Genomic DNA, 22721 nt, shown 5'->3' with positions numbered 1-22721 from the left:
ATTCCAATTCATAGCCACCTTGTATAGGATCTCTGAAACTGTAAATCTTTACAAGAGCAGACACTTCTCATGCTAAGTGTCTAGTGAGCTCAAACCACTGACCGTCCTGTTCAAAGTCCAGTGTTTATCTTACAGAGCCAACATGCTTCCATATATCTTTATCAATATCTATATATAGCTATAGATAGATATGTTATTGGTGTTAAGTGCCATTGAGTTGATTCCAACTCATAGAGACTTATAGAGACACTGTATAGGGTTTCTGAGGAGCAGCTGGTGGGTTTGAACTGCTGACCTTGTTCACAGTCCAGTGCTGATCCACAGTTCCACACCAGATGTGCCAACAATGGGCTCAAACACAGCAACAAATGTGAGGATGACGCAGGATCGAGCAATGTTTCATTCTGTTGTTCGCTATGAGTTGGCACTAATTTGACCATTTCTAACTACTCTAATGTTACGTTGTTGTTAAGTGCTACTGAGTCTGTTCCGACTCAAAGCAATACAGGGTTGGTGAGCTTGAAACACCGACCTTGCAGTTCAAAAGACCTTGCAGTCAAGTGCATTAACCCACAGCACCACAACAGGACTCCTAGATAGATATGTGGTTGTTGTTGTTAAGTGCCATAGAGTCGATTCTGACCCATACCAACCCTGTAGAGGGTTTCCAAGGAGCGACTGGTGAGCTTGAACCACCAACCTTGCACTTCAAAGCACCTTTGCAGTCTAGCACATTAACCCACAGCACCACACCAGGATATAGATAAAGCCAAATCAAATAAATGGCTTTGTGACTATTACAGTCCAAGGACGAATTGAGAACTAGGTAGAAAGACTAAGCGAACCTTAAGCGGGGGCAAGAAGAAAGAAGGTGGTGGTGGTGGTTATATGCCATGGAGTAGGTTCTGACTCCTAGCAACCCTGTATAGGATTTCTGAGGCTATAAATCTTTACACAAGCAGAAAGCCTCATATTTCTCCCATGGAACAGCTGGTAGTTGCAAACTGCTGACCTTGAGGTTCGCAGCCCAATTCATAACCACTATGCCACCAGAGGTAAATTAAATAAGGTCATGGTTTGGGGATGGAATTGATAAAACCAGGATGAAAAGGGAAACGTTAATCAAGGAAACAGCAAACAGCAGTGGGTTAACAAAGGAAGCAAACTGCATTTTCAGCTCTTCAGTGACTCCACCTCCACTTTAGCTCCATTCTCATCACTGGTCTGTTTGTCTCCTGCTTTGAGAATAAGGGCATTGTTTGAGGAGGTCTCATCCTGCCTACATTTTATAAGGTATGCTGAAATTCTCATATTCATGTTACATGTCACTTTGCAAGAGAATTTTATGTTTTCTGTAAGGTTGCCATGAGTTGGGCAAGTCTATAAGAAGTCTATAAGAATTGTGATTAAAAATAACGTGTGTTATGTTTTTTAAGAATCTATACATAACTTCACAATCTTTGGCCTAATTTCTCCTCTTGCTATGTCCCCCTACAAAGCTGTCCTATGAACAGTTTATTCTACATCAATGGACACTCCCCATGTGGATTAGCTCCAGGGGTTTCATATACCAGAGATGTACTGATGAACAAAGGTCAGACTTGAGTTAGAGAATGGTTTCACCTTTGTTTATTCTCCTGCCTTCTCTCATCATATCATAAAAACATCTAAAATTTAAGATATACCCATTAAGTAAATTTTAAAGCCAAATTGAAGTGTACATGCATATGTTTTGTTTTCCAAATTGACTTGGAATCAATTACTATTTAGAAAAATGTGATATTAAAATGGCTTCATTTCTTGTTGCTGTTAAGTACAGCTGAGTCATTTCTGACTCATAGCAATCTTGTATAGTGGTTCCAAGGAGCTGCTGGTGAGTTTGAACTGCCGACCTTGTGGTTTAAACCAGTCTTGTGATAAATATACTCCTAGAGATTTAGCCTTAAAAAATTATCAGAAATGCCAAGTTCATCATCGTCTTATTTATAGTAAAAAAGAAAGCATCTAAACGTATTTCTGCTGTTATTAGCTGCCATTGAATCATCCCTAACTCATGGCAACCACATGTGTCAAAGAGTAGACCTGCTCTTCCACAGGGTTTTCTTGGCAGTAATCCTGACAGAAACAGTTTGCCCGGCTCTTCCATGGAGTCACTGTTGTTGGTTGTTGTTGTCATCAAGTCGGTTTCGACTCATAGCCACCCTGTATAGGGTTTTTGAGGAGCAACTAGTGAGTTTGAACTGCCGACCCTGCAATCAAGTGCTATCCTGCAGCACCACTCCAAACACTCCGTGGTATCACTGTTGTTGTTGTTGTTGTTGTGATGTGCCGTGGAGTCGGTTCCGACTCATAGAGACCCTGTACAGGGTTTCCAAGGCTGCAAATCTTTACGGGAGCAGAAAGCCTCATCTTTCTCTCACAGAACAGCTGGTAGTTTCGAACTGCTGACCTTGAGGTTCACAGCCTGATTTGTAACCAAACTGTCAACCTTTACGTTAGCAGCCAATCACAAATTGCTTGTGCTACTCAGGTGCATAGAAGCATAGGTAAAGGAGATAATTATATGGATTAGGATACAACCATATCATATTGCATTGTTGTTGTTGTCAAGTGCTGTCTAGTCGATTCCGACCCATCGCGACCCAGTGTAGGGTTTCCAAGGAGCAGCTGGTGAGCTTGAACCGCCGACCTTGCAGTTCAAACGACTTTGCAGTCTGGCGCAGTAACCCACAGAGCCACACCAGGACTCCATGTTGCATTAGGTGACCATATAAACTATGTATATGAAGAATTCTTAACGTGGAAAGTTCTTTACAAGTATGTTATAAAAAGCAGACATTGCATTATTTATAAAGTTGTTGTTGTTGTTGTTGTTGTTAAGTGCTGTCGAGTCGGTTCCGACCTATAGTGACCCAGAACAGGGTTTCCGAAGCTGTAAATCTTTACGGGAACAGAAAGCCTCATCTTTCTCCCGCGGAATAGCTGGTAGTTTTGAACCACTGATCTTGCGGTTCACAGCCTGATTCATAACTACGCTATCAGGATATATGAGAGGAATTTGAAAAGTTCATGGAAAGATCATGGAATTTTTTCCACGTATTATTTGAAGCCCCTCATATATGAGGCAGCAGAAGGTAAAAAATCAGAGTTCAGGCTCCAAAATAAGCCTACTTGAATTAGAATCCGACACTCTACCACATCATTCAGGGTGTTTTGTGTAAGTTCCTTAAACTCTATCTCCCTGTCTTCGTTCCCTCTAACATGGAAATAATATTATTATTGTTGTTAAGTGCCCTCAAGTTGGTTCTAACTCACAGTGACCCTGTATAGGGTTTCCAAGGAGAGGCTGGTGGATTTGACCTTGCAGTTCAAGCCTACCTTGCAGTTCAGTGCATTATCCCTCAGCGCAACCCTAGAACTCCTTGTTATTATTAAACATTTGTTAAAATACAGGAGGGAAGAAAACCCAAATATTTATAGTAGTTATCCGTACATATAAAAACTGTTGTCATCGAGTTGAATTCAACTCATCTCTATAGAAGAACTGTGCCTTACAGTTTCTAAGGTTGCAATTTTTATGAAAGCAGACTGCCCCATCTTCCTCCCACTGGTGCATTTGAACTTTCAATCTTCTTTCAGTTAAACACCGCGCCACAAGGGCGCCTACCTCTACATAATGAGTTTACTATAGAGGAGAGCATTCATGTGTATATATATGAATATATATAGTTGTTGTTGTTGTTATGTGCCGTGGAGTCGGTTCCGACTCATAGCGACCCTACACAGGGTTTCCGAGGCTGTAAATCTTTACGGGAGCAGACCGCCTCATCTTTCTCCCGCGGAGCGGCTGGTAGTTTCTAACTGCTGACCTTGAGGCTCGCAGCCCGATTCGTAACCACTCCACTATCAGAGCTCCATATGTATGTGTGTGTGTGTGTGTATATATATATATATATGTATGTGTGTGTGTGTATATATATATATATATACACACACACACATACATATGGAGTCCTGCTGTGCAACTGTAGGATAAGCACAGGTCGGTGGTTTGAACCCACCAGTCACTCTTTGGCAATCCTATATAGGTCACTATGAGTCAGAACCAATTCAACAGCCTTAAGAACAGCACATATATGTGGAGTCCTGATGTGGCACTGTACGATAAGCATTTGACTGCCAACTATAAGGTCAGCAGTTAAAACCCACCATCCACTCCTCAGAAACCCTATACAGGGTCGCTATGAGTCGATGCTAACTCGATGGCATTTAACAAAACAAAATATGTATGTAAATTTAGGACAAGAGATACTTCAGTCTTTTAAAACTGAAAAAAAAATAAAATCTACTGATGCAAACTTTTAGAAAAAGGACTGCAACAATTTTCAGACCTTGAAATGGTCAAGAACATGTACCATAGTTATGCACACTACAAATGAGGAACACATGAGTCACAGTGTACTTCTAAGTCACTGGATTTTTCTAAGTTACTGACTGCCATTTCTTAGGATAAGAAGGGCTTCCCCAACCCCAAGCTATAATTTAAGTTTATCCTTGCCCACATACTCGTTTAAGTTAGACCAACCCATTCCTAATTGATACACTTTACTTATGTCTTGTCTTTGAAGGAATACCCTTAAATATAACATAGTCAGGAATGAGTGTTGGTTTGTTTTGTTTGGTGCTGCTGGGTCTCTGTCATCAAAAAACATCATGCCAATAAAAGACAAAGATCCGTAGTATAGAAAAGATTTTCTAATTCTGAAATAAAATGGCGTCACCTCAACCTAAATAAGGAAGGTTATTACCACAGGAAAAAACGCTGAAAAACTCTTATGGGATTTAGATTCTGAGAGTGACACATCTTAATTTGTTTTACAAGCTGCCACCATTACGAGTGTAAATAAGATTTGATAAGACCTCTAAGCTTTCCAAATATCTGAGTTATTTGTCCCTCAGTCTAACCACCTAACATTCTGAGGAGCTCAAATTTCTATCCTGGGAATCCCAAGTCATGTTTAATTTAATTGACACATACAGAACCTCCTCTTCTAAGAAAACTTTAAAGGCTCGATTTCAAAAGAAACTTTTCATATGTTTTATATTTAAATCTATAAAACTAAAACCAACCAACTTTCAGGCAAATCATATACTTGTTCTAAGATAGGCTTGTTTGTTTTTATTTATTTATTTGTTATTACTTATTCATTACTAGGGACATGGCACATTGTAGCATGCAGTATTAAAAGGCAAAGAAGTACTTCAAACTAATTATCTTGACAAAGGGGATAATTACAAAATCAACCAATTATAGCTGGTTTTTAAGCTCATAGTTGAGGCAAGCAGAAACAGTATTTCATTTATTTGGCAGCCAAGTCCTGTTACATATGTAGGTAGCAAAACTTTCAAACAGACCCAGAATAGACTATGCACAGTAATAAGAAGATAGGTCTACTGTTTAGGGCAAAACACAGTGATGTACATACCATGAAACCTTTGAGAGTTGAAACTTGACAGCATTACTTTGTTTTTCTGGGTCTCATATATTTTCTGGTTTTGACAAGGTGCTGTCATAACCACTTATTCATCACTTCCTGTTAGTGGAACGCATGTGAGTTTTTCTTCTCTGACAGATTTCCACCTTTCACAGTTTGTGGATTTTGCAACTTTTACTGTACTTTAAAAAAACAAGTGGAAGAAAGAAAGAACATCCACAGAAGGCCATGTGTTTGATGTAAATTACCAGCTGCATGCAACAAGATGAAATCCTTGATTCAAGCCAGGAAGCCTGGTTTCTACCTCCTGCAGTGTTGCCCAATAGCTTTCTGATTCTGGACAAGCTACCGCATCCCTCGGGAGCTCGTTTCTTGTTTGTTTGTTTGTTTTCATTCCAGAAAGAAAGACTTGGCATGATGTATGCAAAACAGTTAATGCCTACATAAAATGTAAGTAAAATGGACTTTTTCTCTATTACTGCATCATGAATTTTTTAAAAAAGAGCTAAATGATTTTTAACCATATCTTGGAGGGCATTTTGTGTAATCTGATTTAAGATATAAGCTCCCTGGAATATTCACTTTGGTACCCTAAATGAAACTTCAAAGGTAGACAGTCTCTTCTGCCAAAGGATTGAGTAGAAATAGACTGTGCTATCAAACTCTAAAAGGAGCTCTGGTAGCGTAGTGGTTACGAGTAGGGCTGCCAACCTCAAGGTCAGCAATTCGAAACTACCTGTGGTTCCGCGGGAGAAAGATGAGGCGTTCTGCTCCTGTAAAGATTTACAGCCTCGGAAATCCTATGCAGGGTTGCTATGAGTTGGAACCGACTCCATGGTACTTAATAACAACAACAATAACATCAAACTCTAAAGGACAGATAATCCAAATTTCAAGAGTTGATTACCAATAAGCTACTCCTTACGTAGAAGTAACTTATAGTTGGTCAAAGGTAAAAAGTGGTTTATCAAGTTGGTTCTGACCCATAGTACAGGGTTTCCAAGGAGCTGCTGGTGAGCTTAAATTGCCAACCTTGTGGTTCAAATCGACTTTTCAGTCCAGTGCATTAACCCGCAGAACCACATCAGGACTCCATATTAATCTGAAGATGGTTAATGGTTTTCTTGAATACCAGACTACTCTAACAGAGAGAGAGAGAATTGTTGCTTTAATATATGTTTTTAAATCACTTCAGGGTAGTCTCAGAGCAATAGATATTACTATTTATTCCATAGTAGTTCCACCCTCTCCAAGACATTCTCTAGTACTGGTTTCAGTTGCCTGAGTGTTGATACTAACTCATGGCAACCCCATGTATGTCAGAGTAGAAACTGTGCTCCATAGAGTATTCAATAACTGTTTCTTTAAGTAGATTGTCAGACCTTTCTTATAAGTAGACTGTGTAGACTCAACTTCCAACTTCCCATTGTTCATTGTATGCATCACCAGGATGCCTTACGCTGGGTTCTCTAAAGAAGCAAAACCAGTGAAGCTCATATTCTATAAAATACAGAGAAAGAGGTTAAGATCAAGGAAATGGATCACACAATTGTAGAGAGTGGGCAAGTTCCAAGTTCAGGAAAAGATGGGTCAGATGTCAGGCTAAAGGCTTCTCCTGACTCACATAGCTTCAGCAGCTGATGAACTTGGACAGGTTTCTGGCTGCAGAGGCAAATGTATTCAAGGTCAGTAGGTAAAATGGCAGGCTACTGACAACTCCCAGGATTGGCAGGCTGCTGGCTCAAGTCCGAAAAGCTGGCAGTCTGATAAGGAGACAGATACTGGATCCAGACCCAGCAAAAAGCAAGCAAGCAAGTTTTGCCTGAGCATCCAATATATTGGAAGCATGCCACACCTCCAAGGAAACTTCCTTTCAATTGATTGGCTGCAATATTATATTAGATCTCATCATGGGAGATGACATAACTCCCAAGCCACTGAGAATCCTGGCTCAGTCAAGTTGACATACAATTTAACCATCTCATAGGGATCTCTAGATCTTCTCAAGGACCTCTTCATCCATATCTTCATGCTCATGTATTTCTAATCATTCCTTCTTTTCTGGTTCCTTTTCTCCTTTCTAAAATTATGCTATGCATCTCTTACCCCATCTAAAAAACTCACCACCTTATGTCTACCAAAGTTCTTGAGAGGGTGAACTGCACTTACTGTTAGTACAGACTCATATCCCATGCACTGTTCAACCTACTACAGTTAGACTTTTAGTCCTATATTCCTACCAAAGTGTCTATGACTTTCCCAAAAGCCAATGACCAGCTCTCAGTCCTTGTTCTGGTCTCACTGAAGCATTTGGTGACACTTAATCTACTCTTTCTGGGATACTACACCTTCTGTCATAGTTTTCATCACTACCTCAATTAATCTTTATCACAGTCCATACTCTCACTCATGAGCTCCAAACAGATGATATGGTGCTTTGCTATTATTCTCTAGATGTAATACAGACATCTGAGACACAAAAATGTACCCATAATCTTTCCCTGAATCTGCTTGTTCTCTTTACTCCATCAGTCAATTGGTGATACTACCATTCATGCAGTCACTCAAACCAGTAGTTCCCCTGAGAGTCATGCACATTTCCTTTATCACCTCTCACACTCACTTGATCGCTATATAGTTTTTACTGTCCGTGTCTACCTCCAATTCTAATGTCCTTCAATAACTCAGAAAGGCATATAGTAGATACTATGCCCTAGTCTTACCCACTTAAGCCCATTCTTCCCACATGAGTTTCTCAAGGTTCCATGCTTGGCTGTTTTCTCTCTAGGATATTTTCCTAGATAATTGCATATCATTTTTGAATTGCAGTAATTATGTATCTGTAAGAATAATAATCTGCATGGAGGGGAGTGTAGTCATTGCAATGAAACTAAATATGATAAGATTAGTGTAAAGCTGATGTTCTCCCATGTAAACTATCACTCAATTCACAATTTTTTTTTAAAGTGAGAAACAGACAAAAAAAAGAATAATAATCTACTAATAAATAATAGACTCAAATTTTATTTCAAACACCAATTAAAAATGATCAATTTTCTACTAGACATTCAGCATTTACCAAACTTAACATATTTCTTTCTCCAAAAATGTCCTCCTCTTCTTACATTCAGTATTTGTATTGATTATAGCACTCGATATATTCTAAACTGAATTCAATTATCTTCCTCACCTAACATGCTCGTCCTCATATCTTGAAGAATGTGAATCACTCTGTTGAAAAGAAAGACTCATATTCACCTCATCCTTCATGATCATCAGCCACATCGTAGGTTCACAAACTTTTGATTACAACCCTGAAATGTTTCACTTAACTACATTCTTGGGTTTTTTGTTTGTTTGTTTGTTTTTAATTTCCTCTTTATTCTTTTCTACTATGAAAATAATTTAACAGCAGCATTTACAATTTGTAACTGTTGTTTTTGTTAGGTGCTATCGAGTCAGTACTGACCCATAGCAACCTTATGTACATCAGAACAAAACACTGCCTGATCCTGGGCCAACCTCACTATCATTGCCACACTTGAGCCCATTGATGATGCCACTTGGCCAATCCATCTCACTGGGGGTCTTCCTCTTTTTCTCTGACCCTCCACCTTACCAAACATGATATCCTTCTCCAGCGACTGGTTCCTCCTGACAATATGTCCAAAGTATAAGAGACGAAGTTTGGCCACCTTGGCTTCCAAGGAGCACTCTGGCTGCACTTCTTCCAACACAGATCTGTTGGTTATTTTGGCAGCACATGGCACCTTCAATATTCTCCTCCAACACCATAACTCAAAGGTATCAATTCTTCTACCGTCTTCCTTATTCACTGTCCAGCTTTCGCATGCTTATGAGGTTATTGAAAATATCATGGCTTGGTTCAGGAGCACCTTAGTCTTCAAGCTGACATCTTGTTGTGTGTGTGGGGTTGGGGGGTGGTCTTCTTCTTTTTCACTGACCCTCCTCTTTTCCAAGCATGATGTCCTTCTTCAGGGACTGGTCCCTCCTGACAACATGTCCAAAGTATGGGAGATGAAGCATTTGACTGTAATTCCTTCACCACAGATTTGTTTGTTCTTCTGGCAGTCCATGGTACTTTCAATATTCTCCAACCCCATAACTCAAATATATTAATTATTCTCGATATTCCTTATCATTGTCCAACTTTCACATGCATTTGAGGGGATTGAAAATATCCTGGCTTGGGTTACCCACACTTTTATCCTCAAAGTGATATCTTTCCTCTTGAATTTTTCAGAGGTCTTGTGCAGCAGATTGACCTAATGCAATATATCCTTTGATTTCTTGACTACTGCTTCCATGAGTGTTGATTGTGGCTCCAAGCAAAATGAAGTCTTTGACAACTTCAATCTTTTTCTATTTATCATGATGTTATTTATTGGCCCAGTGGTGAGGATTTTTTTTCCTTTACATTCAAGTGTAGTCTTTGATACTGATGGCTATAGTCTTTGATCTTCATCAGTAATTATTTTAAGTCCTCTTCACTTCCTGCTAGCAAAGTTATATCATCTGCATATTACAGGTTGTTAATGAGTTGCTAATGAGTCTTCCATCAATTCTGATGCTATGTTGAGCTCCTCTATTTTTTTTTCTTTCTTTAAGTTATAGTTATAGAAAGAAAAGCATCTCTCCAACTTTATAAAACCATATGTTAGCATTATGGTGTATTTCTGTCTGATCTTGAAAAGCTTTTAAAAATACAATCAAAATTATAATGGAGATGCAAATTATGTTGCACAGATACAAATTAGTATTTATATAATTTTTCTTCATGATATGCCTTATGACATCATCTTAAGTGGATGAAATAAATTAACCTAGTGCATTTTCTATATTTATTTCACACTTTCCTAAAATGAATTATTTGGGGACATCTTAAGTCTCATATGCTTCCTAAACTTCCACAGGTAGTTGGAAATTTGAAAGACATTCATAAGGAACTGTCTATCAAACAGATTGAACTTTTAAAGACTATTTTAAACTTATCTTATACCAGGGAATATTTATCAGGTTTTTAATATTTACATTAGTCACCCAGAGGGCATAGGTATTGTTACCAGATCCTCAAATCAAACTGACCAATAAAGATAGTATCTTAACACAAATTTTCATTTATCCTGGTTTCTCAATAGAATCTCTTACATTGGCAGTTATTTAAAGCCATCTTTTACCCCAAAGCCACACAGAATGAATTTTAAAATATGAGCTCTGGAATCAGAGGCCCAAGTTCAAAACATATGTTTTTCATTTACTTAGCTGGTGACTTCGGGCCAACTTATTCATCTTCTCTTGGTCTCAGATGCCTCGTGTATAAAACGGTGTTAATACTTCATACATATTGTCAGGAAGGATCAGTCACTGGAGAAGGATATCATATTTGGTAAGGTAGAGGGTCACAGAAAAAGAGGAAGACCCTACAACAAGATGGATTGGCCACATGGCAGCATTGATGGACTCAAGCGTGGCAACATTAGTGAGGTTGGCCCAGGATTGGGCAGTGTTTCATTCTGGTGTGCACAAGGTCACTATGGGTCGGTACCGACTCGATGGCACCTAACAACAACAATAATAGTAATCACTTTATAATGTAGCTAAGAGTTTAAAAAGATGATATAAGATACTCATCTGTGAAGATTTTAATCAAGTGTCTATCATATAGATAGCAGCATAAAGTACTGGACATTATCATAATTTCTTAATCTTGGGGAGTACAGTTTGGACTCTATCATTTATGTTCTTATTGCTGTGGATTTACTAAGCCTGTCTGTCACAATCCTCCATCTTTCATCATTGAATAACAATGTCTCAATGAACAGTGATTCCCACTTGGTCCACAGCACACTCTCTGTTTTGTCTCCCATCAGAGAGAGCTGTAGGCATCATAACAACTTGATTCACTTTTATGATGATACACATCCCACCAAATTGATACTGAGGCTGGTTCCTGGTTACTCATCTCCTGACAAGCAAAACATGTGTCAGATCATTTATTTTATCTATGAGATTACAAGAAGTTACTTTGACTGTATCTTACCAAACTGGGCTTTTTCAATTGCTGAGATTGAATGAATATGTCCATGCTTTTATTTTCATGTAAATAAGCCTTCAGTCATCAATTCTTTTCTCCTAGTTTTGAATGAAGGGTGACATCCAATTGTTAAATTTTTCTAATTAATGCATTCTTAGGCAAGAATATCCCTGACATTCCATGTCAAGATCTTTTTCTTTTCTCATGTACTTAAATTGACATATAAAAATCTACATAGCCAGTGAATTAAAACAAAATATAATTAGAAGTAACCAACCTATTCTTCCTTCCACCCCCAATTAGAAAAGGCTAGCAATATTCTTAGGAAAATTTTACTTTTCATCTTCTATTAAACAGAAAAAACACTTGTAAGTGAACCTCTATATATATGCTACAGTGATGATTAGTTATTTACCATTAAATTATTACAAATACAGCAATTAACTGATATCTACTTGGTCAATTTGAGAAAATAACTAGAGAGAATTCAGGTTTTAATAAAGAAGCAAACTTTTTTTTTTTTTTTTTTGTCTTTATATTTTTAAAAAAATATTCCTAAAGTTAATTTCTTACAGTAGTTCTATATGGCCTGAAGCTTAAACAATCTAATTCAAAAGTCAAGTAAGATTGAAAAAGTAGTTCCATAAAGAATAATTAATAATTTAAAGGCAATATTTTAACGTTCACCTTGAAGACTGTATGTGTTTTTCTCCCAAGGCAATGCATATTTTTTAAATCCTTCATTCATATAGTTAAGACATGACTATCATTTTTACATTTAAATGAAAAATATTTTTGAGTCATTGAAAGTTGAATGTACTCTATTAAAAAAAACAAGGCAGAAAATTCAACCATTATCAGCTTAATTTAAGCTGTGATGGCAGTTAGTTTAAATTTACTCCTAACAGAGACATTTTCCCTTTGTTTGCAAGGGTTTTTACTCTCCTTCTCACTCATTCTATTTTTGAGATAAAAATAGCTCATATGAATAGAAATTCAGTTTTTTGCCCATTTATTCCTTGTAAATGGCAAAACGTGAGCTATGCATGTTCAATTTGTATTTTCTAGAAGGATACACCCTAAACCATAGAAGTGTGAGATGCATTCTGTGAAATAACAAGACTAAGTGAATTTTCCCTCATCAAAACTAATGAAGAGAAAGTAAGCATGCCAAAGTATGGTAGAAAGTAAACCAATTGTATTATCCAATGTTCTTTAAATGACATAAGAGAACACTAGCAACAAAGCAAAGCAGGAAAGCCAGGTGGTTAATAGTCTCACTTGTAAAAACATTACAAATAGGCCAAGATAACACTAGAGAAAAAATTTACCATCTTTTAAAAATACACAATTGTTCCTAATTTTTCTTTATCATTCTATTTTGATTGTCTATCCCTTTCAGATCTCTGTTGGAAGAAGCACAGCCAGAGTGCTCCTTAGAGGCCAAGATGGCCAAACTTCGTCTCTCATACTTTGGACATATTGTCAGGAAGGTCCAGTCGCTGGAGAAGGATATCATGTTTGGTAAGGTGGAGGGTCAGAGAAAAAGAGGAAGAACCCCAGTGAGAAGGATTGGTCAAGTGGCAGCATCAATGGACTCAAGCGTGGCAACAATTGTTAGGTTGGCCCAGGATAGGGCAGCGTTTTCATTCTGTTGTGCATAGGGTTGCTATGAGTCAGTGCCGACTCGATGGCACCTAACAACAACAATCACTTTCAGAGTCCTGATATGGTGCTGTAAGATAAGCACTGGACTGCAAGGTTGGTTTGAACCACAAGGTCAGAAGTTAAAATTCACCAACCTCTCCTCAGAAACCCCACACAAGTTTGCTATGAGTCAGAACTATTCGAAGACACTTAACAACAACAACATCACTTTCAAAAAATAAAAAAGGCAATAGAATCTTTTTGTGTTCTAATCATCTAATAATCATTTACATAGTAAACATTTAGTCATTATTCAAAAACTAATATTAATATGAACTATTTTATATAAAAAGAAATGCTGTTCAATATTCCTCAGAAATATCTATGACAAATTTTTGTTTTTCTTTTATATTTGTTCAAGTAAATACTTCATTTAGGCTTTTCAGGGGGCAAATTTGGTGGTGGTTGTTATATGCCGTGGAGTTGGTTCCGAATCATAGTGACCCTGTACAGGGTTTCCAAAACTGTAAATCTTTATGGGAGCAGAAAGCCTCGTCTTTCTCCCACAGAACAGCTGGTAGTTTCGAACTGCTAACCCTGATGTTAGCAGCCCGATTCGTAACCACTACACTACCAGATCTCCCTTGTTGTTGTTGTTATGTGCCATGGAGTCGGTCCCGACTCATAGAGACCCTGTACAGTTATACAGGGTTTCCGAGGCTGTAAATCTTTACGGGAGCAGAAAGCCTCATCTTTCTCCCGCGGAACAGCTGGTAGTTTCGAACTGCTGACTTTGCGGTTCTCAGCCTGATTCGTAACACTACTTGGCCATAATTCACAAAGCTCTTCAATTCGTTTTTACTCATTTTAAAGATACTTTCAAGAAATGCTCAAAAAATATAAACTTTGTTGGTATTCTTCTCTTAATGTCAATAAACTGTTGACAACAATAAAAACTCCTTATACTGACCCATTCACCATATCATTTCTACCTAAGATCTTCATATCCCAAAGTTGTGGCTAGGGTAAGGAGTTGCCAGAAGTAATCTCTAAACTGTGGCCCTCCCCCAATTTCAATATGAACAGATACTTTTGTTGTAAAGTGCCAGTCAAATCAGTTCCGACTCATAGTGACCCTGTATAGGGTTTCCAAGGAGCTGCTGGTGGGTTTGAACTGCTGACCTGGTGGCTGCAGTCCAGTGCTGATTCCACTTGAGGACAGTAGAGTGGGTTTGAAGAATGGCATTCCATGCCTCACCTGGTGTCCACTTGGGTTTACGCTGGGCAAGAGCCACGTCTCCCACTCCTCTACTTCTCTGTTACATCCTTTCCCTCCAAAGTTCTCTTGAATTTATTCCTCTTGCCAATAACTTGACTACTGTTCTTTAAGCATGGGGTATGGTACAAAAACCATCCTCTGTCTGTTGGAATCCTGGTGTGGCACTGTGTGTAAATGTGCCAGACTGCAAAGCCCTTGAACTGCAAGGTCGGAAATTCAAGCTCACCAGCTGCCCCTAGGATACCCTGTACAAGATCGCTGTGGGTGGGAAGCAACTCAGTGGCACTTAACAACAACCGTCTGTTACTACTTTCTGGTAGTTGGAGTGATCATTATTTACCTTGACTATACACTGTAGTTGAATTGACAATTTATTGCAAAACCTATCACATATCCAAAGAGAATACAAAACACTTTAGCATTTGAAGAATACAAATGAAACCAACATCCAATCATCTACCAACTGGATTAAGGAAAAAACACATCCAGTGCCTCTGAAGCTCTTGTGTGGCATTTGAGATTGCTTTCCCTGTTTGTTTCAAGAGGTAGGCAGAGTCCTAAATGTTCTGTTACTCTTGTTGCCACTTTTCAATTTAGTTTTGACACTTTGCATGTGTCTCTAACAATATTTCTTTTTAGTGAGCTCTTTTGAACCTCATTCAAACGGTCTCACAGCATACACATTCCTTGGTGACCTGCCCTTTCTACTACACATTGTTTTTGAGAATCATCCACATTTTCATTTCTAGCTGTGGTTCATCCATATTCTCAAGGGTGAAGTATTTCCTTCTAATGAATATTCATCAATATATTCTTGTTATCGGTGATGTATATTTGAGAGATTTCTATTTTTTTTTTCCTATTAAGAACTTACTGCTATGAACATTTTTGTATAATTCTGTTGCACATGTATGAGAGTTCCTCAACTGTATAAATCTAGGTGTGGATTATGCAAGTACTTTTTTGCTAGATAATTTCAAAGGTCTCTGCCAATTGAAAGTCACATGTAATTTCTCTTTCCTGTACATTCACCACCAGCACCCATGGCCATCAAGTTGATTCTGACTCAAGAACTGTGCAGCACAGAGAAGAACTCTTCCTTAGGGTTCCCAAGACTGTAAATCTTCATGGGTGCAGACAGCGCCATTGTTCTCCATTGGAGTACCTGGTGGGTTTGAACCACAGACCCTCCAATTACTATTCCAGTGCTTAACACACAGCATGACCAGCGCTACTTTCTTCTGCATTGTTGTTGTTAAGTGCCATTGAGTCAGTTCTAACTCATAGCAGCCCTCAATAGGGTTTCTGAGGAGTGGCTGATAGGTTTGAATCATTGACCTACGGTTAGCAGTTCAATGCTTATTCTACAGCACCACACCAGAACTCCTTCCTTTACAATGTTGTTCTTATTAAGTACCATCTTATTGGTTCTGACTCATAGTGACCCTGCATAAAGTTTTGAAGGAATGGCTGGTGGGTTTGAAACACTAACCTTAGTCCAGTGCTTATCCTACAGCATCACATTAGGACTCCTCTACATTCAGGGGTCAGCAAACTATAGTCTAAGAGCCGAATCCATCCTGCTGCTTGTTTCTGTAAATAGATTTATTGAAATACAACCACATTCATTTGGTTACATATTGTCTACAGCTGTTTTTGTGTAGTTGCATAGTTACGAGAGATCTTATGGCCTGCAATACTTACAAAATTTATTTCTGGCCTTTTACAGAAAAATCTTGCCAAGTCCTACCTGTCAGTACTCTACATACACTTGGTATTTTCAGATTTTCAAAATCTTTGTCAACTTGATGAGTATGAAATATTTTGTAGTTTTACATGTAAATGTGCTAAATTGAGAGAGTCCTTTTGTGGTGCTGTAGGATAAGCACTAGAGTGCTAACCACAAGTTCAGTGGTTCAAACCCACCAGTCACTACTCCTTGGAAATACTACGCAGGTTTCCTAGGAGTGGGAATCAACCTGACAGCACCTTGGAACAACAACAGTGCTAAATCAGGCTGCATTTGATTACTAATGATCATCATCTTTTCAATAGTTTATCAACTTTCCCCATTTCCCTTTCTGTGAAATATCTATATATTCCATTTGCCAATATTTTGATTAGGTTTTACTTTGTTTTGTTTTGTTTCTTTTCTTTTTGAGCCACAGGAGTTCTTCATATATTTTCTTGTCAGCATTCCTTTTTCAATGACATGTGTTGAAAATGTCCCAGTTCCTGGCTGATCTTCCGTTTTTGATAACTTTTACTGAACAGAAGGTCCTAACTTAAATGTAGATTAAATATTTTAAGAGTTTTTTCCATACTACTACACCATAAGGATATTCTGCTTTCTCAAAGTATCTTTTTTTTTTTTTTAATATTGCATTTCACTTTTAAATCTTTAATCCACCTGGAATTGATGTTTGTGTATGAGATGAGCTAAGGTTCATTTCACTTTCCCCCACCCCCACAGGGATCATCACTTTTCCCGACACCATTTATTAAATTTTTTTTTTCTTTCCACTGATTTACAATGCTTGATTTTTCAAAAGTCAGAGCCCAAGTAGAAAAAGTTAGTATCTATATTCTTTATTTGGTCTTGTTGGTCCAATTGTCTTTCACTATGAACACTTTCTGGTTGGACAAGTAATTTCAATAATCATCTCTACTTTTCCACACAGAAGGAATAGAACAAAAACAAAATTCATGGAAAAACAGAGGTAAAAGATAATAGAATCTTTCCATGAACTTTCCGAAACCTCCACCTCTATACCGTTAGCATATACAAAAAAACATGTAAGAACTAGAACTCAACAAGACTGCCTTGTTTTTCCAGGTCCTGCAATTTTCCTGCCTTTGAAAGGGTGCAATCTTAACACTTTATTTTCACTATTAGTGGAAAATATTTGAGTTTTCCCTCTTACATAGGTTCCTGGTGTGGCGCTGTGGGTTAACGCGCCAGACTGCAAAGACGTTTGAACTGTAAGGTCGGTGGTTCAAGCTCACCAGCGGCTCCTCAGAAACCCTATACAGGGTCGCTATGGGTAGGAATCAACTTGAAGGCTCTTAACAACAACAACAACAACAACTCTATTTAGCATATATATGTTGTTGTTGTTGTTAAGTGCCATCAAGTCGGTTCCGACCCATAGCGTCCCTGTACAGGGTTTCCGAGGGTGTAAATCTTCACGGGAGTAGAAAGCCTCATCTTTCTCCCGCGGAGCGGCTGGTAGTTTCGAACCGCTGACCTTAAGGTTCGCAGCCCGATTCGTAACCACTATGCTACCAGAGCTCCTTTGCATATATGTGTGTGTGTGTGTGTGTGTGTGTGTGTGTGTGTGGTGGTGTTGTTAAGTGCATCGAGTTGGAACTGACTCATAGCAACACAATATAGGGTTTTTGAGGAGCATCTGGTGGATATAAACCACTGACCTTGTGGTTACCGGTCCAGGGTTTATCCTATAGTTCCACAACAGAATGGACTCTCTCTATATATATAGGATAATGCACTGGACAGCAAGGTCGGTTTGAATTGTAAGGTCGGCAGTTCAAACTTACCAGCCACTCCTTGGAAACCCTAGACAGGGTCACTATGAGTCGGAAACTAGTCAACGGCCTTTAACAACAGCATGCACGTTACCACAAGGTTATCAGTTCAAATGTTATCAGCTGCTCCTTGGAATCCCTACACAAGGCTGCTTACAAGTCAAAGCCTACTCTATGGCACTTACAACAATAATAACAAGCAGATATGTACATTAAGCATATGTTGTTGTTGTTGTTATTAGGTGCCAACAAGTCAGTTCTGACTAACAGTTCTGTGCACAACAGAATGAAATACTACCTGGTCCTGTGCCAGCCTTACAATTGTTATGGTTGAGACCATTGTTACGGTCACTGGGTCAATCATGTTGTTGGGGTCTTCTTCTTTTTCACTGATTGCACACTTTTCTAAGCATGATGTCCTCTAGGGACTGATCCTTCCTGATAATACATACAAAGTATGAGTGACTAAGGCTAACTGTCTCATGTCTAAGGAGGATTCTAGCTGTACTTCTGCCAAGATAATTTGTTTGTTCTCTGGCAGTCCATGGTACTTTAAATATTCTTTGCCAATACCATAATTCAAATGCATCAGTTCTTCTCTGGTCTTCCTTATTGATTGCCCAACTTTTATATGCATATGAGGTGATTGAAAATACTATAACTTGGGTAAGGTACACCTTAGTCCTCAACCTGATATCTTTGCTCTTGAACACTTTCAAGAGGTCTTTTGCATCAGATTCACCTAACATAATACATTGTTTGATTGCTTGATTGCTGTTTCCATGAGCATTGATTGTAGATCCAAGCAAATTGAAATGTTTAACAACATCATTCTTTGTGTGTGTGTGTGTGTGTGTGTGTGTGTAGCTTTCTATTGTGAATTGAGTAACGATCTTACATACAAAATCATCGGATTTATATTCAAGAAATGATACATGTTGTTTCATCACAATGATTGTAATCTCCTCCATGCAGCACTCTTGCTTCCTCCCTGTGGTTCCTAGTTCCATCTTCCCATCCCTTCTCAACGTTGTCGTTAGGTAAATGTTGCCCTTTTGACTTTCAATGATTGACTATTCCATGGTGAGAATACACATACCTTACCAGTGTTGTTATTCCCCTATATACCTATTTACTCCTCAACTGAAAGTTGGGCCAAGAGGGTGAGTTCCTTTCCAGACCTGAAGGGTGATTGGGGGCCATAGTTTCAGGTTCCCTCAGTCTCTTTCTAACCAGTAAACCCAGTATTTTTTCATTTTTAAAATAATTTTGTTCCATGTATTCTGCCACTCTATCCAAGACCTTCTACTGTAATCCCTTTCAGAACAGTTGGTAGTGTAGCCAGGCACCATCCAGTTCTATATTCTTTTCTCCATTTGTCAAGTTGTTATTTATTGGTTTAGTTGTAAGGATTTTCAATTTCTTTAAATTGAGGTTCAATCCTTACTGAAGACTATGTCTTAGATCTTCACCAATAAGTATCTCAAGTCCTCTTAACTTGCAGCAAGCAAGGGTGTGTCATCAGCATATCACAGATTGTTAATGAGTCTCTGTTCAATCATGATGCCATGTTCTTTTTCATATAATCCAATTTCTCAGATTATTTGCTTAGCATACAGATTGAATAAGTATAAAGATACAATCCTAATGAACACCTTTTCTAATTTTAAACCATTCAGTATTCCCTTTTTCTGTTTAAACAATTACCATTTGGTCTATGTATAGGTTCCTCATGGACACAAGTAAATGTTCTGGAATACTCATTCTTAGCAATGTTATCCATAGTCTGTCATGATCTACATAGTCAAATGCTTTTGCATAGTCAGTAAAGCAAAAGCCAACATCTTTCTGGTGTTCTTTGTTTTCAGTCAAGATCCAGCTGACAACAGCAATGATAACCTAGTTCCACGTTCTCTTCTGACTACGGCTTAAATTTCTGGCAGCTCCCTGTTGATGTACTGCTGCAATCAATTTTGAATTATCTTCAGCAAAATTTTACTTGAATGTTATATTAGTAATATTGTTCAATGGTTTCCATATTCTGTTAAGTTACCTGTCCTTGGAATGGACACAAATATGGATTTCTTCCAATCTGTTGGCCAGATAGCAGTCTTCCAAATTCCTTGGCATAGACGAGTGAGTGCCAACAGCATTGCATCAATTTACTGAAAGATTTCAATTTGTATTCCATCAATTCTGGGAGCCTTGTTTATCACCAATGCCTTCAGTGCTGCTTGGAGTTCTTATGCACTGTTGGTTTTGGTCATATAGTACCTCTTGAAATGACTAAACATCAACCAATTATTTTGGTACTGTGACTCCATATATTCCTTCCATCTTTTTTTGATGTGTGCAGCATCATTCAATATTTTGCCCATAGAATCCTTCAATACTGCAACCAAGGTTTGAATTGTTTTCTTCAGTTATTTCAGCTTGAGAAATGCTAAGTATATTCTTCCCTTTTGGTTTTCTAACTCCAGGTCTTTGCACATTTCATTATAATATGTGTCTTTGTCTTCTCAAGCTCCCCTTTGAAAATTTCTATTCATCTCTTTTCATAATTTCTTCTATTCACGTCAGCTTCTGAATGCTCAAGATCGAGTTTCAGAGTTTCTTCTAACATCCACTCTGGCCTTTCTTTATTACTATCTGTTCAACGATTTTTCACTTTTTTCCCCGTATGGTGCTCTTGATGACAACCCATAGCTCTTCTGTTCTTCGATCAGTAGGGTCTAATGCATCAAGTGTATATTTGAGATCGTCTCTAAATTCAGGTGGGATATACTCAAGTCATATTTTGGCTCTTGTGTTCTTCTGGTTTTGTATATAAGCAATTGATGGTCTGTTCCATAGTCTGTCCCTGGCCTTGTTTTGCCTGGTAATATTGCACTTCTCCATTGTCTCTTTCTACAGACATAATCAATTCCTATGCATTTCATCTGGTGAGGTCCAGGTATATAGTCACCCTTTGTGTTATTGAAAAATGATATTTACAGTGAATGTCATTGGTCTTGCAAAATTCTGTCATGTAGTCTCCAGCATCATTTCTATAATCAAAGCCATATTTTCTAATTATTGATCCTTCTTTGTCTCCTACTTTTGCATTCCAATTACCAGTAATTATCAGTGTATCTTGATTTCATGCTTAATCAATTTCTGACCGAAGTAATTGGTTGTTGTTGCTGTTAAGTGCTATAGAATCAGTTCTGACTCATATTAGCGCTGTATAGGATTTCCATGGAGAAATTGGTGGGTTTGAACCAGCAAATTTGTGGTTAGCAGTCCAGTACTGATTCTACAGTGCCACAATTCTAGCTTCATTAGCTTTAGTGGCTGATGTGTACATTTGACATTAAACAGTGGAATTAACTGTTCTTCCTTGTAAGCATATGGATATTATCTTATCATAGACAGCACTGTTCTTCAAGATAGATCTTAAACCATTCTTTTTGATGTTGAATGGGACGCCATCCCTCTTCAATTTGGCATTCACAGCATAGGATACTATGATTGTCAGATTAAATATGGTGAATACCCATTTCAGCTCACTAATATTAATCTTAAATTAAAGCTTTCCATTTCATTTTTGACAATTTCAAAATGTCTTAGATTCATACTTCATACATTCCATGTTCCAATTATTAATGGATGTTTGCAGTGGTTTCTTCTCAGTTTGAGTTGGGCCACATCAGCAAATGAAAGTCTAAAAAGCTTTGTTCCTTCTACATCATTAAGGTCAACTCTAGTTTGAGGAGGCTGCTCTTCCCCAGTCATATTTTGAGTGTCTTCCAGCCCAAGGGGTCATCTTCTAGCACTGTATCTGCCAATGTTCCAATGTTATTTATAAGGTTTTCAGGGGCTTACCACTCAAAATCGGTCCGCCTGTCCTTCCTATTCTGTCTAGTATGGAAGCTTTGCTGAAACTTGGCCACCATGGGCAACTCTGTTGATATTTAACAACCCTGCTGCTACTTAAAATACCAGTGGCATAGCTTCCAGCATCACAGCAACACACAAACCAAAACAGTATAACAAACTGATGGATGAGTGGTGGTTAAATATGTGAATATGTTTTAAGTTTTCTCTCTCACACTGCCACTGAGTCAATATCAACTCTTAGTGTCCCTGCATAGTGTTTGGTGGTGGCGGTTATGTGTCATGGAGTCAGTTCTGAATCATAGCAATCCTGTATAGGGTTTTCCAAGCCGCACATCTTTATGAGAGTAGAAAGTCTCAAGTTTCTCCCACGGAGCAACTGGAAAATTCCAACTACTGACTTTGTGGTTAGTAGCCCAACTAGGCTAATACATCTCCTTTGCATAGGCCTTTGTTGTTGTTGTCATTAAGTGCCACTGAGTCGGTTCCAAACCATAGCGACCCTGTATAGAGTTTCCAAGGAGCTACTGGTGAGCTTAAACTGCCAACCTTGCAGTTCCAACTGACTTTGCAGTCCAGTGCATTAACCTAAGTCATACCAGGACTTGTTGTTGTTAAGTGCTGTCAATTCGGTTCCGATCCATAGCGACCCTGTACAGGGTTTCCTAGGAGTAGCTGGTGAGCTTGAACCACCAAGCTTGTAGTTCAAATTGACTTTGCAGTCCAGTGCATTAATCCACAGAGCCACACCAGGACTTTGTTGTTATTGTTGTTAAGTGCATCAAGTTGATTTCTACCCATAGTGACCCTGCATAGGATTTTT

This window comes from Chrysochloris asiatica, unplaced genomic scaffold (assembly GCF_000296735.1).
Source record: "Chrysochloris asiatica unplaced genomic scaffold, ChrAsi1.0 scaffold00033, whole genome shotgun sequence".
Classification (NCBI taxonomy): Eukaryota; Metazoa; Chordata; class Mammalia; order Afrosoricida; family Chrysochloridae; genus Chrysochloris; species Chrysochloris asiatica.
The sequence above is the reverse complement of the archived record's forward strand: the minus strand, read 5'-3'. Positions refer to the sequence as shown.